This window comes from Vicugna pacos, chromosome 9, assembly GCF_048564905.1.
Source record: "Vicugna pacos chromosome 9, VicPac4, whole genome shotgun sequence".
Classification (NCBI taxonomy): domain Eukaryota; kingdom Metazoa; phylum Chordata; class Mammalia; order Artiodactyla; family Camelidae; genus Vicugna; species Vicugna pacos.
Genome location: NC_132995.1, coordinates 13839785 through 13857506, shown reverse-complemented (window position 1 = coordinate 13857506; position 17722 = coordinate 13839785). Strand labels below are relative to the sequence as shown.

At 37.4% G+C, this 17722-nt stretch overlaps 1 protein-coding gene across 7 annotated transcripts in view; it reads right to left on the bottom strand.

The window, feature by feature from the left end:
• Positions 1–17722, bottom strand: part of LOC140698384 (zinc finger protein 568-like) — a 125386-nt gene that overhangs the window by 100087 nt on the left and 7577 nt on the right. The window lies entirely within an intron of this gene.

Below are 17722 nucleotides of genomic sequence, written 5' to 3'. Positions count from 1 at the left end.
AATCACTTGCCCCTCAAAGTAGAACATATGTAGGTCATATCCTTTTCCAGAATGGGAAAAAAATTAAAATATGATAGCCAACAAATATCTGAATATTGATAATACCCCCTCCAAATACTGTGAGTTCACAGGGAACTATATTCAATATCTTATAATAACCTTTAATGAAAAATATGAAAATGAATATATATATGTGTATGTATGACTGGACATTATGCTGTACACCAGAAACTCACACATTGTAGCTGACTATATACTTCAATTTAAAAAACACAAATATTGTGAGTTAAGTAGGATATCAATCCCCAAATTATGTTTATATGAAAATGAGCACATTATACAGAAAAACATTGAGGGTTGGCAGGCAGCCAGATCTGCCTTTAGATAAAAAACATATAGCCTGATAGGCATAGTGATATTAAAACACTAAGACATGATTAATAAATGAATTAAATGTACAAGACAAAAAGCTAGAAGAATAACTGTAAACTAAATCCAAATATAGAAGAATAGTTATCAGTAGGAATAAAAGGCAAAAATACAAGGAAAAAGTAAAATTATTTCTTTGACAGAAAAAAATACATATAGATACAATCATTCGTAATTCTGATGGAAAAAAAGAAGACAGATGAATTATATATGAGATAAGTATGTTTAGAGAGATTAACATATTTATGAATATCTAGAAATCTTGTGAAGTACATAATAATTGTAGGAAAATAATTCATCAGAATTAACTCCAAAAGATGTAAACCGATAATATAACAAAATAATAAATGCAGGGGAAATGTTTTAATGTAATCAAAAGCTCTACCTCCCCCAAGCCAGATGATTTTATGGGCAAAATCTATCAAATAATCAGGGAACTTCCAAATCTAATGAGATAAAAGCTTGCCATCTGGTTCTATGAATTTTTCATAATCCTGATGTCAAAATAACTAGATCACAAAAATATAAAAATTGACTGTTATATATATTATCTAAACTCTATAAAGACTGAAATTTGCTTGACCAAGCCCCAACATCTTATATGCTTCTGTGAGCGTTAGTTTTCTTAGTGTTATTAGACTTAGATTTTTAACATATTATTATAACACACATTCATCATTTTACATATGTCAACATACATACAACTTGATCTAAAAAATATGAGTCATTAAATTTGACCCAAGTGCTGTGAAGTCACTGCTGTCATCACTACCATTCTGTCCACACTCCAAATATTGAGCAGTCCAGAAAACACTGGCCAATCACCTATAGTTTAATGGATCCCACCATGCCATGCACTTCTGAAAAATATTTTCTTAAAAGCAAAACAATATATTACATTATGTAGTAAAATTGATGTGAATATGAGTGACTTGTAGTTACCTCCAAATACCATGTCTCCATCTTAGCGAAAGCTTTATAACCCCACATATTATAATGCACCACAACAGCAGCAGTTTAAAAAAAAAAGACAAAAAACAAAACAAAACAAAACACCTCCCCCTTAACTCGTTTATCCGAGCATGATCCAAACTAATTTGAACATGAAATCCTATTTGCTCCTAATTGCTGTTAATATCTTTGGGAAGTGTATATATTTGGGGATCATTTGACACTTTGGGGTTTTTTTTTGAATAAAATCATGACTCAAAGGGTGAAATTAAATCATTACAAGTAAGCTAGGAATTTGGAAATGGAACATTTTCCACCTCCCTGATGTCAGACACTACAGGATGCTAGACATAACTGTAAGCCATCAAAAATATTAAGATCCCTGATAAAGATAAATACATGGATAAACATAAAATCTGTATTAATGTAATTTTGATTTGCAAAATTTGTGGGTTTTTTTTTACAAGATCTAAAAGACAAACACATAAAAATAATTATAAACCTAGGTTAAAGTATACATAATATATAAAAACTCAACTTGTGATATTAATAAAGAAAAGGAGCCAACTGTAAAGGAATAGAGCTTTAGTATGGAATTGAAGGTGTTATCAATTTAAAATTAATTGTAACTTTAGGATGTTATATGTAATATTCCTGGTAACCACAAAGAAAATATCTATAGAATGCACACAAAAGGGAATCAAAATGTGTTAGATTAAAAAAAAAAATCAACTAGAGCTACGACTTTCAGTTTCTGGTCCACAACTAGCTTGGAAGTCATCCATCATAACAACAAGTAAAAAGCTGAATAAACTGAAAGCCAGTGACTGTTTTTAGTTCTATCAGAGAATTGAGGTCACAGGGTCAACTACTGCCCACCAAACTGGAGACAGGTGGATCCAGAGAATCATAGCTTATCAGAGCACATTAGCAGAAACCTCTGTGGGAACCAGTACAGAGGCTGGAAAACCTAAACGTTAAGGGATAAACTGCAGGAGGCTCAGTGTGGGTAAATGTGAAAATTAAAGACTCCAGGAGGATCCCAGTTTTAAAGAAGCCCCACATTTTTATGAGTTTTACCTCTAGGAGCCAAATCAAGTTCTCATAGTGAAGACTGGAGAAAAATCCCCATTGTCCTTCTGCCAGAGAGGGGGAAAATAGCTATTTTGAAATATACCCAAAGCATTCTGTTCTTAACAAGGCATGCCCCAAAGGGAAATTATTGTACCACAGCCTGCACCCTACTAGGCTTTTATTAGAATCTAACCAGCCTGACGAAGAAATGCCTAACTCCAGTCTACTCTAGCCATCCTGTCCCACCTAAGGGAGGGAGGTGGACTGAGAAGCACTGGTGAAGTTCACAGTCCAGTGGCAGTTTCACCAAGACCGAAGCCTAATCATAGGATTATCAAACACTCCCCCTCTCCCCACACCTTACCACCACATCACTAAAGGTCTGTTTACCAGTGTTACTTTTACCCAGTACATGAACTCTAGCTTTAAACAAAAGGAAACAACAAAAAATGAAACAAAAAAGGCAATTAATAGAAAACAGTAACAAATATGGTAGGTATTAATCCAATTATATCAATAATCACTTTAAATATCAAAGATAAAAGTATACCATGCTGGGGGAAGGGTATATAGCTCAAGTGGTAGAGCGCATGCGCAGCACCCAAGAGGTCCCAGGTTCAATCCCTGGTACCTCCTCCAAGTGGAAATCAATGAAGAAACCTAATTATCTCCCCCTCAGAAAGAAAAGTATACCATGCTAACACTAATCAGAAGAAAGCTGAAATAGCTATATTAGTTTTAGAGGAAACAGACTTCAGATCAGGGAAGATTTTCAGGGACAAAGAGGACCACTACATAATGGTAAAGGTGTAAATTTTCAAAGAAGTAATAATCTTTATGTGTGCCTAATAATGGATTATCCAAATATGTGAGGCAGAAAGTTTTAGAACTACAAGGAGAAGTAAAATATGAAGACCAATGTATGTATGTACATGCATGACTGAGATATTGTGCTGTACACTAGCAATTGACTGCTTCCAAAAAAATAAATACTACAAGGAGAAATAAATGAATCCACTATTATAATTGGATTCTTTCAACACATTTTTTTAAACTTTCATACTTCAAAAAAAAATTGAACTATAGTTGATTTACAATGTTGTGTTAGTCTCTGGTGTGATTCAGCATAGTGATTCAGTTATACACACATATATACTTTTTCGTATTTTTCATTAGAGGTTACTACAAGGTATTGAATGTAGTTCCCTGTGCTATACAGTAGGAACTTGTTGTTTATCTATTTTATATTTAGTAGTTAGTAGCTACAAATCCTGAACTTCCAGTTTATCCCTCCCCATCCCCTTTCTCCCTGGTAGCCATAAGTTTGTTTTCTATCAATCAATAAGGACAAAGTTGAACTCTAGCCCCATCAATCAACTGTATATAACTGACATCTATAGACTATTTCGTCCATCAATAGTGGAATACACATTCTTCTCAAGTTTACAAGGAACATTCACCAAGATAAACAAAACAAACTTCTGTGGCCTTAACTCACACCTTAACAAAAGAACAGAAATCATACAATGTATGTTCTTACATTAGAATAGAATTGAACTAGAAACTAATAACAGAAAGATAGCTGGAAAACCCCAAAATACCTGGAGATTAAACAACACACTTCTAATTATTACCCAAGTCAAAGGAATCTCAGAAGTATTAAAATATCTTAAAAATGAAAATACAAGTTATCAAAATGCCACCAGAGAAATTCAATTGTACTCCTGTATTATAAGTATCAAAGTATATAATTGGAGGTCTTGTGCATTTCAAGTTTGCAAGGCACCCGTGTACTTAAGATATATACAGAGACCCACTGCACAGTAGCTTTGCCCCTTTATCTTACATTATTAACCTTAATCTTACATTATTTAGCCACCCAATCGCAGATTGAGATATTGCTCCAAGGGGCCTTAGGTAGCTGCCAGTAAGTAATTTTAATGGCTGTCTTGAAATTAACAAGTGTTATAATGAAATAATACACCTGATGCTAAGTAAAACCTTTAGAATGTTCCCAAAAAAGTCATTTCTATGATTCTTGAAGAAAAGCATTTTTGAAAAATCATCAAAGTACAATAATCTTTGTTTATAAATGACAAAAGCTTAAAAAGTCAAGGTTAAAGACTTCTTGATTACAAAGCAGTTGAAAAGAAATTTGGTTACTGCTGTGACATACACTAAAATTGTGACCAATATCATTTACTAGGACATATTAGAATTTTAGGAATTCCATGTAACTTCTAGAATGTATACTAGACATTATCCATATGATACAATTGAAGTTTTATTACCACATATTTGATGATGCTTCCCATGTAACTTAATATACCAAATAAGCCTAGTTAGTTTAATATTCTTCTCTCTGAGATGAAGAGAAAACAAACATTTTGAAGTGTTCCAGGGACACTTTGGAAAACCTGAAAGTTAGCTAGAGGTCAGATGAACCTCATTTAGAGTCGGATCTTTGGGAAGTTTGTCAAAAATATCTAAGTTTTAAAACACTTGGTCAAATTGAATCACCGGTTACTGTGAAAAAATATCCATTCACTTAATCAAGGTGCCAAAAAAAAGGTCTCAATGGCAAATATAGAACACTTACAGAAATCTATTACCAAACACAGTATTCAATATTTTAAGAAAACTCTCTTCTCCTAGAGAGAGAGAGAAATCCAGGTTTTGTACCACTTTACATTTAAGATTCAGTTTCTTAATTAAATTCAATCTTATTTTAGTGATACAGGAAAAAAAATGAGGCAGGAGAGGGTGACCATGTCCCAGGTCTCAGGTGACTCCAGGGGACACGCCCCATCAAGTGAGAGTCCTTGGCTTCACAAAGGAAAGAACTGAAGAGCAAGACAGTTGAGTAAAAGTAGATTCACTCAGAAAGATGCACAGAGAGATTCCACTGACCAAATGTAGACCATCTCAGAAGGCCAGAGAGGCCGCAAGGTGTGGGGGTGGGTGTTTAGTTTAAAGTAAAAGTAGGTACATACTCCACAGAGTGTGGCTCGTCTCACTCAAAAGGGAGAGTAACCATGAGGTGTGGGGATTGTTAGTTTTTTTTTTTTTCTTTAAAAAATTTTTTTCCTTTTATTTTGGGGGGAGATAATTAATTTTTTTTTAATTTTAATGGAGTTACTGGGGATTGAATACAGGACCTTGTGCATCCTAAGCATGCACTCTTCCACTGAGCTATACCCTCCCCTCCAACCCTGGGTTGTTAGTTTTAATGGGCTTGGTAGCTTCATATGCTAACAATTAGTATATGCAGCATATGGAATATCCCAACTACTTTGGGGAAGGGGTGGGGGTTCCCAGGAACTGGGCCACCACCCATTTTTTGACCTTTTATGGTTAGCCTCAGAACTGTCATGGCACCTGGGGGGAGTGTCATTTACCATGCTAATATATTACAATGAGCATAAAATGAAGCTCAAGGTCTACTGAAGGTCAAATCTCCCATCATCTTGGGCCTCAAGGTCTACTGGGAGTTGACTTTTCTGTCATCTTGGTGCTAATTGCTGTGTCATTCCTTTAATGGCTGTGCCCTGCCCCCTGTCTTCCTGTTTCATTAACCAGTCCTGACCATGCACAAAACTCTGTGTCTCCCCTCCTCAAACCTTCTGCAACTTTCTGTATCCATATCCGTCTGTCACTTTCTTTTCCATTCAGAAACAAAAACCAGCTCTAGAACCAAACCATCTTTTTTTCTTTAACAAAATGCATTTTCATTCTTCATACCTTCTTTTCTGAAAACACACATCCTACTTTCCCTACATACGGAAATGTTTCCCTTAAAATCTTAATCTCTAGTGAAAACCAAGGAGCAAGTGTAATTGTGAACTGTCATACTGGCATTTCCTGATTGACAAACATGCTTTAGTCTTCCTCTCCTAAGAAGGCAAAAGTAGGTGACCTTAGACTGGCTGACAATTAATGTCCTGGTATTTTATCCCATTTGAAGTGACCTGGATAGTGAATAAATTCTCATTTTAACTTGGTTTAGTTTCAAGTTACCAAAATCTGGAGATACTATCCTTAAAACAGACATTCCCAAAACACAAAAAGATTTTACCTCTATTTACTTAAAAGTTTTGTCATATTGTTTTTGTAACATAAATAATAAGGTCTTATTTGATTTCTAGTAAACCTAGGTACAATGAAAGTATTATATTTGTGGGGTCCTCAGACGTCTGGCAGATTCCTGCTCCAAAGACCCTCTGCTCCAAGGCCCCCCAGGCACCCAACTGCTGCCCTTGAAAGATAACAAAGAACATTCCTTTCCTAATACATACCTGCCTTAGCTGAGATAACGATCATTGTAGGATGATGCCTGACCACCAGCACCGGTCACAGCCCCCCACCAGATTCATGTAGCCCTACCCTTTCACGGCCCCCTCCCTTCCCTATTATCTCAACATCAACCAGTCACAGACTTGTGCACAAGCCAATCATGTACCTTGTGACTCTTTGGTACAGGAAGCAACCGACCCTCAGGGCTCACCCGGGCACCTCTCATCAGTGTGGCCCTCTGTAGGCTGTGACAGAATACTTAATCAATTCCTTTTCTATTTTCATCCTTTGTCTTTGGTAAATTCTTTTACCACTTCCACACCAGCCCGCTGAATCCCATGACAAATACTTAATGTTGATGACTTTAAGAACATTATTGTCTTAATCAAAGCAACAAGCTTAAGCTCACTTTAATGCCAGATATTGATTTAATACTGCATATTTCCCTGATTACATGAACCTGATATTCATTCTGGCCATATTCTTTTATATTTTTGAGTATTTAATTTCCCTCAAGCCAATTCAATAGAGCTCTTTTACAAATTAATTTTGGCAATATCACACATCTACAACACACATCTACAACATACATACAGACACACAAAGAAACACTAGACCTCATAGTTCCCATCCAAAATTTCAGCCCTGAATCAGGTACAATATAAAACCCATCAGTTATAAAAGAGGTTAGATTCAAATTGAGTTTCTGGTAGATGAAACAAATCAAGGTCACCTATGTAAATGGTTAAACACTTTTTACTAATATTTATGGAGAAGACACTTAAGATTTCTATCTGTCTTTGATAAGTCAAGTTCCAAGTTACCTACCTCCTTCCCTAAAAGGTGATGGAGATAAGGGTTCCCATAGAAGACAAAGTAGCACATTCACATCTCAAGGGCATTGGAGGAGAGAGGCAAGTTCCTCCAGGGTGATTCTGGTCCCTAAGGCCAGATTTTTTTTTTTCTCAGTACTTAAAAGCCTCCTAAAATAACTATGGTGGGAGTGATAAAAGGATTGGTAGGGTTTGGATTATTACTGGAGCCACACCCTTGGCCCTGTAAAGACTAGATTTCTAAGACAAGGAGTTTGTTTTCCTCAAAGAATTGGGCGGCCACCTCAATGATATAGAGGGATTGACACACCCATTCACGTATGTTGGATTGTTTTACTTTCCCTCATTTAGATTAGGGGAGACGGACTCTCCCAAAATTCCTAGCGGACTCTGAATATCAGCTGTGGTCAATTTAGTACGATTGGTAGCCTCCCATTTTGGTAATCTACTTACAAATATTTTTGAGGATCCTCTGTGGGTTTAAGAAGTTCTCTAACTATGGCCCTCACTTCAGGCCTTTGATCTGAAGCGACTCACCGACAACCTCATGTGGTCCCATTTCTAAAGGTAACCACTTAATAGTGCTTTCTGAGTGGAAAGGCAATTCAGAAGGTTACTAGAATGAGTACTCACATAAAGAATAGAGGGGAGCAGTAGTTAAAATTTTAGGTACCTTTTATATCATTACTTTCATTAGCCTTCTACAACAAATCTTTCAATGAGGCTATTTTGGAATTTTGAAGCCTTTGGGGACTTCCATGTATCAATTAAAACAGGTGTAATAGCTTAAGATGAGAGCTCTCTAAAATTTTAACAATTTAGATGTTTCTCCAATTCAAAGGATCTATGGAACTAGCCCTACAAATACTTTGCCCTGCTAATCTAGTTTTGGAAAAGATAAATATTTACCATGGTTGTTTCCGTAGACCCCGAAGGCACAGACAACTGCTGGCTTTAATTGTGGGTTCAAAATTCAACTCTGGGAGATCAAAAGAACCCCACCTTGGCCATTTCAGGGCCCGATTTTCTTTAGTTCCCAATTAAGTACTTGCAATCATACATAAACCCAGCTGGTATTCCCATAGGTGGCTCTTGGCATGGGAGCTGCTTGGCTTTTGAGGCACAATCCCTGTATTAATTTCGTAGCCTAATGTAGATATGAGACATGACCTGAGCAACTTTGTGAGGACAGTGTGGGGATCACACAAGTGCTGCTTCTGCATCTAACTCCCCAAGGAGTTACCCTTTGGTAGTTTCGACTTCTTTCACGTAGCTCGGTTTCTGCCAATTACAGCCTGAAACCATCATGGATGCTCAGAGTGCCAGGCAATGGGCCTCTGTCTCGCCCCCTGATGAGCATTACTTACGTTATGGTCTTGGTGGGGTTCCCCTATGGACCACTGCACATCTTGAGGGATTGATCCACAGACATTTCTGCAAGGTCAGCAGTCACCTGAGGTCACCATCTGGCTGGAAAGAGCAAAATGTCCCTTTATTCTTCACAGCTGAATAATTCAGTGTCTCATTACACTAGTGAAAGCTTTGTTCAGACCATATATCAACTCATTTTTTTCTCAATTTAAGCCAAATTTAACAAAAACCCATCCACCTACATTCTGGCCTAGGAAACACACTGGTGCCCCTTAAGTCTCCAAGTCTTAAGTGAAAACCAGCTTGAAAAAATATTTTAGGATCATCATCCAAACAAAGAGATCTGAATATCAGGAGAACTCACCAGGACACCTGAGGAGTACCGAGAAGCCAGGTGGCTCAATGGGCCCACGCTGGTACCAACTGCTGCTTCGAGGTAGACTCCAGGTGTCCTATGGTGGGTTTTCTGATATCCTGCCAACTATGCCAAGTATATGTCAATGAAAAAATAGCCAATTTAAGAAAGAATTGGAAAATTTTCTTTGAGCCAAATTTGAGGGTTATAACCCAGGAAGAGCATCTCAGAAAGCTCTGAGAACTGTTCCATGGGTCAGAAATCATGGCACAGTTTTATAAGTCTTTGAGACACAGGGCTGTACATCAAACGACCTATCATTGATAGTTTACATAATCCAGATCTAAGTGTCATCCTGGTGGGTCATATGATCCCTTACAATATCAAGAAGGAATGTTATCTTTTAAGGAGTGGTCTTCTTGATGCTAGGAGATTGTTGGTCTTCATGGGTGAGGAGATGTTCCTGCCGACGGGAAGGTTTGGTGGATACATAATGCACAGTCAGGGGAAAGGTGGACAAAGGGCAGAGAACTTTTTATGTTTAAATTTTTCTTGTCTGGCCACAAAAAATGAGTTTGATTTCAAGTATTCATGTTGTGTATAGTAATATTTTTTAAAGTAGGTGGCTAATTTAAGAGGTATTTCCACTTACCGTGGGCTCTCTTAGTCACTTTTTAAATCTGCTTTTTAAAGTTAACCACATGAATATGTAAATGAATGTATACTTGTATATGCATGACTGGGACATTGTGCTATATACCAGAAATTGACACATTATAATTGTACTTCTATAAAAAAAAATAAATAAAAATTAAAAAAAATAAAGTTAACCACACAAACTGCCATCTCATTAAAAATTCTTCATGGAAATGAGTTAAAATTCTACAACACATACCACTCATGAATGCATTCTCATTATTGAAAAGATCACCGTTATTAATTTCTAAAAATTAATAGTAATCTATGATTCTGTATAACATTACAGACACCCAAGGTGACTCCACTTGAGTGCAGTGTCAGGCTCTTGCCCAAAGGTGCTCCTCTTCCCCCATCTCCACCCAGCCCACAATTCTTTTCCATCCTCACTAGAAATGATCCCTGGCTGTTCTCCTTTGATTTGCAAACTGAACAACTGATAGTGATTTTCCAATGGTGAATCACTCTTGTTGTTAGAGTGACCCACTGGGTTGTCAAGTATTATTCTTTAGCAGGAAAATACCTCCTTGGCTTTTTTGTAGGAAGAGTAGGAACTCTGTAGCCACCAGTGAAGTGGGACCAATCAGAGGCTCTTTTCTTGCCACCTGGAATTGGAAAAGGGCTGGGGCCTAAATGGGCCAGCCCTGTGTGTGTCACAATTTAGGTCAAAGTCATGGTTCACAGGTCTACTGCTTCTAACGTGGCTGAAAGCTGCTGGTAAGTTCCACAGACCTGATTCTCCACTCTTCCTCCCATTTCTCCCCAAGTCCTCCACTAGCCTGCAGGGGTCTCTGTAGATTCCTACTAAACTCTGGGAGGGGTTTCCACCCTTTTCTGAGGCTCTGTGTGTATTTTTAGGTTAATTTCCTGTGGTTTTACTTGTTATGGCTTGATAATCTTTTATATCTGATGACATCAATACCACCTCCTTAATCTTTTTAAACAATAGCAAAATTTGTTCTGTTTATTGTTTCAAATTAAAGTTAGAACAATTTAGGTAAGTTAAAAAATTCAAATACAAGCAATACCTAAACATTTGTTAGTGAAAATGTGTCTATTTTGCATTACTCAGTCTTTCTGCCGCAAAACATGGCATACCTTTTATTTCATTATTTTTATCTTAACTTGTTTATGTATTTAATTTAGTCCCATGCATCTGTCATTAAGGGTAATCTTAGATATTTTAATAAGGAGACAGAAATGCTTTTCACTGGCGACAAATTTTTTTCCCTAAGACAGATTTACCTATATTTTCTCCTTTCAGCTAGACTCCTTTATGTCTTTTTGTCTTTGTTGTGTGAGCAAGAAATTTCAGAATGATGTTGGTAAAATGGGGTCATGTGGATTACCCATTCAATACTTAATGTCAAAAGCATTTAGCACTTCACTGTTGACTAATACATGAATTTTGATTAGATAGATATTCATCACTGCTGACTTCTACTGTTCTTTTAAAGTGTTAGAAATGTTTGTTGAACTTTACCAAATGACGGATCATCTATCGGAAGGAGTTTTGTTTCCTAATTTGTTCAATGGACATTTTATGCTGTAGACAGATGGCCATCTATTATCTTAACATCTTGCTTTTATTGATCAGAATCAACCCTACTGTGGTGTTTATTACCCTCCAGGGCCACCAGGCCATGAGAGTTCTCATAACTACTATTATTTCTGTTTTTCTTTTTTTCTTGCTTTGACTGGCTCTTTAGGAGGTTTTTCATTTTTATTATTATTTAATTTTGTTTCCCAGACAATATCTCTTTGCTTAGTTTACTGATGGAGTTTTTTTTTTTATTTTCTAGTTCAGTTATTCTGTCCTATATATTTATAGTAATTTTCCTTTCCCATGACATATTGTTACATGAGAGTGAAAAAACCAAATGTTGAAACTTTAAAGTAACTTTGAACATTAGCATATATTTGAATAAGCACTCTGGCCAGGAAGTGGTCTATATAGTTTGTGCTTTAAAAGACGGTTATAGTTTTATTTTGGACAAATAAACAATCCAGAGCTGTTGAAAATCTGTATTAACTATATTTTCCACATACCCAATTTTCCCTAATTCTACCATTCCTGAAAACCTTTCCCAAGGGAGTAAAAAAAAAAACAAAAAACAAAAGTGTAAAAATGCTGAAGATTTGTGAAGAAGAGCAAACAGGAGACATTTCTAGTAGTAACTCTTTAAAAGCAAGTTGAGCAATACTGATAAGGAAACCACTGACTTGTCCTCTGCTTTGCATAATGTACATTTATAATAAGTAACAATAATACAAATTATTTGGAATGATAAAGCCACCTACAAAACATAAGTTGTATATGATTACAATTTTGCATCTGAATTACAAATGGTGGGATAGCAGCTATATGGGTGTCTGGTTTTTAATTAGTCATTAAAAATGTACATTTCTGTTTTAAGCACTGTCTATATTTCATATTTCATAATTCAACCCACTAAAATGACAGTAGGTATCATGTGGCTGTAAGAGAGAGGATGGGTGGATAGGTCTAATTTCCAGGTGTTGTTTTTATAAAGGTAGTCTGAACAATTGTTCTCATAACCTGGCTGGGGGGAGCCCTCTTTGGTGGCTTTTGTGACTCACACCACAGCCAATTTCCAGCTACTAATGGTGTAAGAACTGCCTCTCAAAATTCTTGGAATATTCAACCAGTGGCTCAAGTTCAGGCTATTTTTACTGCACCTCTGGATTTATCCCTTTATTTAAAAAGATACTTTCTTGATAAACTTAGAAATAAACTTGGTGCCCACAGTTCCCACTGCCTTGCTGAGTGAGGCCTGCCTTTCCTGACTGCTTGTGGTCTGTGACTGACCAGAGGGTAATGTGAGGCCTATCCCTGGAGCTGACTCTGAGTGACTCCAAACTGGAATATCGCACATACAGAAAATAAGTTTGCATTATTGCAGTGGGGTAGGCGGTAAAATGTCAGAGATAATGCTACAGTCTGAGACTTGAAGCCCTAGACAGCAATGAGGAGGTGCCAAGCAAGTCAGCCTCTTGAGAGGGAGAGAGAAAAAGAAAGGGAGAAAGAAAGAGAAGGAAAGGAAGAAAGAGAAAAGCTATTTTAAAAATCAGAAAACAACTAATTCTGCCCTATATTATACTTATTATAGAATCATAAAATATCATGGCTTGGAACAGACCTCAGAACTTGAGCTCTACTCCTTCCCTCCCACCTCCACCTCTTCATCAACAAAGGCACAACCTATACGGCAAGCCTGAGGAACCCAGGTCTCCAAAAATGCACAGAACTACTGATCTGGCCCACTTGGATCTTGAAAAGAGTATGTTGAAAGTGGGAACTTTCTCTCAGATGGCTTGACCCTGTTGACTTTAAAACAGCCAACTTATTGGACCAAAAAATGAGTTTATTCCTAAATAGCAGAGACTCACAATTCGGGACAAGAAGTAACAGCAAAAACCACGGACAAGTCCAACAAACAAAGAGGAACTGTTATTTTACAGAGAAAAAGGAGGTAGTTGGGAGGGGTTGTTTTGAAGCAAAGTATGTTGCAGAAAAGTGAAAGATCAGAGTGAAGACGGCTTCTCATTGGCTGAGTTGCTGGGGTAGTGGATTTCCCGTGGGAGATGCAATGTACATCTCTTCTTGTTGGGGTCTGTGATTGATGATTTTTTCCTGTTGATTCTTCTGTCGGGGTCTCTAATTGACAGTTCTTCCTGAAACACCTGGAGTGGTACTGCCTGAGATCTCCCTTTTCTGGCCTCCCTACTCCATTTGAGTGAGATTTTCCTTTATTACTTTTCGTGCTCCAGAAGCCCACCTGAAATAAGGGTGTGAGTGCAAGCAGTTTATTTGGGAGGTAGGGGATGGGTCAGTGAGACGGGAGGGATGGAAACCAACAGAGAGTGCTTCCATAAGCAGATTACCCCTGTGAGTAATGGGGGTTCAGTCCTGTGGGGAACTCTGGTAGATTATGTGAAAACCACCTCCAAGTTTTCCAAGTCAAGGGCTGATGAAGCTGAGATATTTATGTTATCTCTGGTTCCTCACTGTTGAGGGCTACTGCAGGGGCCTTAAAGCTCTAGCACTTTCAGCCTGTCTCAGGCAGAGCCTGCAGGCGCTCAGAAAGAAGCCAGCCATCAGCATATGGGCATGGTGAGTGCCTAGGCAAAGTGGGGTACCAACAGCACTCACCAGAGTCCTGTTTTAATAGCCATCCACGCAGTGCTCTGCACATCACAGGCATCATTTTGGAACACCTCTAGAAATGATTGCCTTTTCCTATGAAAATAGCTCTCTAAATAAACAATTCTATTTGGTGGTCATACCAACTGGTATAACAGCTCACCTCCAAAAGGACTCCCAGCGATTCCTGACGCCTGGTAATCACACCCTCGTGTCATCCCCTTCCACATTGCAGGTCTAAGGTTAATAGTTTACAGTAGAAGTGATGGCCTGACACTACTGAGATTAAGTTGTAAATGACACCTGAGCTTCTGTTTTGGAGGTGTTCAAGCCCTTTCTCTCAACTTACTTTGAGAGAAGTTGGTTGCCATATCATTGAGGACAGAGACCACCTATGAAGAGGCCCAGGTAGCAAAGAACTCCTGCCAACAGCCAGGGAGGAACTGATGCCTTATTATATCCAAGTGCCTTCTGATATCCATCTTGGAAGCAGGTCCTGCACCCTAGTTAAACCTTGTAATGCCTGCAGCCCCCACCAATGGACTGACTGCTACCACATGAGGAACTCAGTCAGAACCACCCAGCTGGCAGCTCCCAGATTCTTGACCTTCAGAAACTGTGTGAGCTGTTAAATGTTTGTTTTAAGCCACTGGATTTGGGAGTAATCTGCTATGCAGCAATAGGTAACTCGGATGCTGGGGTAAAAATGCTGTAATTGATGTCTCTGGATTCCTCAAACAAGTTCCTAAACTTGTGAGATTGTTCTGTCAAGTCAGGGGGGATTATTGGCAATTTCCTCTTATCTTGCATAATGGAGAAATTAAAGGCCTGTGGCTCTGTTAGATTTTTAAAATGTAACAGAGTTTAACAGTCTTGCCTGATTTGAATTAATACAAGTGGTTTATATGAGTGTTTTGAAATGATTATAGTAATTAACAAAAATGACCATTTTTGCAGGGCAGCAGCGGTGGCGGCGGCAGCAGCGGCAGCGGCAATCGGAGGCGGCAGGGCAGCAGCGGCGGCGGCAAGGCAGGGCATTTTTACTGATTCTGAGTTCAAACACACTGTAACACCTGATTTCTTTGGCAATGGACATGTCTTCAGTGTCCTACAAGTCACATCTAGCTCCCTGGGTATCAAGGGAGGTAGAAATTATATGAAGGGGCTGAGAAAGGTATGAATATCATGAGAATGGTGAGGTGTGTCACCTGCAATACAACACAGCTTACCCTGTTCCTCTGAAAACAGAATGGAAAAATTCACTTACTTTCTTAAAAGATAAGTCTTGATATTCCAGAGAGAATATTTAAATTATTTGAGGTAGACAGCTTACCCCGTGGGACCAACTTGCTGTCCTCCATCACCACATCCCAGTACAACTCCCTCAGAGCAGAACCCGATATTCCCATTCCTCTTGAGAGAAGTCTAGGGCTGCTTTCCTGAATGTTACCCATCCCTAAAAGCACAAACCCAAGCATTACTGGTGAAATTCAAGAAACGCTTTCAAATAGAGAATAAAGGTTGAAATCCAAGAAGAGGCTGTACAAAAGCAAATAGGCATCACCTGGAAGTCTAGGGTAAGAGAAGTCAAGGAAATCAGTGTCTCAGAAACAGACTCTATACATATTTTTAAGGAATCTAGTTGATTTAGATGAAAGTTCATGCCTATTATGTGATTCCTCAGTTACTAACCATGTCTGTAAACATGGCTAGATAGGAATAAAAGAATCACAATTTTCCAATTAAGTGAAATAGTGAATACAAGCATACTGCATGCCATGTACCTAGCTCATAAATGAGTAATACATTGAAGTTTTACATCCTATTTTTCTACAGACTAAGAAAATACAATTCATGGAATTTCTTTTCCAATATAGTATTAAATCTGTACATAAATATATAGAGATAACAGAGTTTGCATAAAATTAAAAAATTTCTTCAAGCCTCAGGTTCATTATGTCACCTCCAGTTTTTTCTATTAGTCATTTTTGTAATGGTTTCATATGTCACAATAAATTATTCTCTAACTTGTTTGGGCTTTGTTGTAAGACCATTTTTTAATTGAAGTAGAGTTGATTTACAATGTTGTGTTAGTTTCTGGTGTACAGCACAGTGATTCAGCCATACATATATACATATTCTTTTTCATATTTTTTAATTCTAGGTTATTACACGGTATTGAATATAGTTCCCTGTGCTATACCATAGGAACTTGTTGTTTATCCATTTTATATATAGAGGTTTGCATCTGCTAATCTCAAAACTCCTATTTTATCCCCTCCTTTTCCCTTTGGTAACCATAAGTTTGTTTTCTATGTCTGTGAGTCTGTCTCTGTTTTGTAAGTTCATTTGTCTCATTTTTTTAGATTCCACATATAAATGATATCATATGCTATCTCTCTTTCTTTGTCTGACTTACTTCATGTAGTATGATAATCTATAGGTCCATCCATGTTGCTGCAAATGGCAGTATTTCATTCTTTTTTATGGCCGAGTAGTATTCCATTGTATACCTATACCACTTCTTTTTCTTTTTTCTTTTTTAAAATATATTTTTATTGAAATATAATCAGTTTACAATGTGCCAATTTCTGGTGTACAGCACAATGCTTCAGTCATATAGGAACATACATATATTTGTTTCCATATTCTTTTTAACCATAAGTTACTACAAGATATTGAATATAGTTCCCTATGCTATACAATATAACTTGTTGTTTATCTATTTTATATATATTTATATATTTGCAGTTAGTATATGGAAATCTTGAACTCCCAATTTATCCCTTCCCCCCACCCCGGGTAATGATAAGTTGGTTTTCTATGTCTGTGAGTTTATTTCTGTTTTGTAAATGTTTGTCTTTTTTTTCGGATTCCACATATAAGTGATATCATAGGGTATTTTTCTTTCTCTTTCTGGCTTACTTCACTTAGAATGACATTCTCCAGGTCCATCTGTGTTGCTGCAAATGGCATTATTTTATTATTTTTTATGGCTGAGTAGTAGTCCATTGTATATATATACCACCTCTTCTTTATCCAATCACGTCAATGGACATTTAGGTTGCTTCCATGTCTTGACTATTGTAAATACTGCTGCTGTGAACACTGGGGTGCATGTACCTTTTCCAATTAGAAAATTCTCTGGATATATGCCCAGGAGAGGGATTGCTGGAACATATGGTAAGTCTATTTTTTGGTTTTTAAAGGAACATCCATACTGTTTTCCATAGTGGCTGCACCAAATTACATTCCCACCAACAGTGTAGGAGGGTTCCCTTTTCTCCACACTCTCTCCAGTATTTATTATTTTGGGACTTTTTAACATCCATTCTGACTGGTGTGAGGTAAGACCTCATTGTAGTTTTGATATGCATTTCTCTGATAATTAACAATAGTGAGCATCTTCTCATGTACCTACTGGCCATGTGTATAAGACTATTTTTTAAGACTATTTTTTAAAAATATGTCCTAAGCACTACACTGTCTTATGCCAAATTATTTAGTAAATTTTTAATAGCTACACTATAGTCCATCCTGTGTACACAGCTTCTT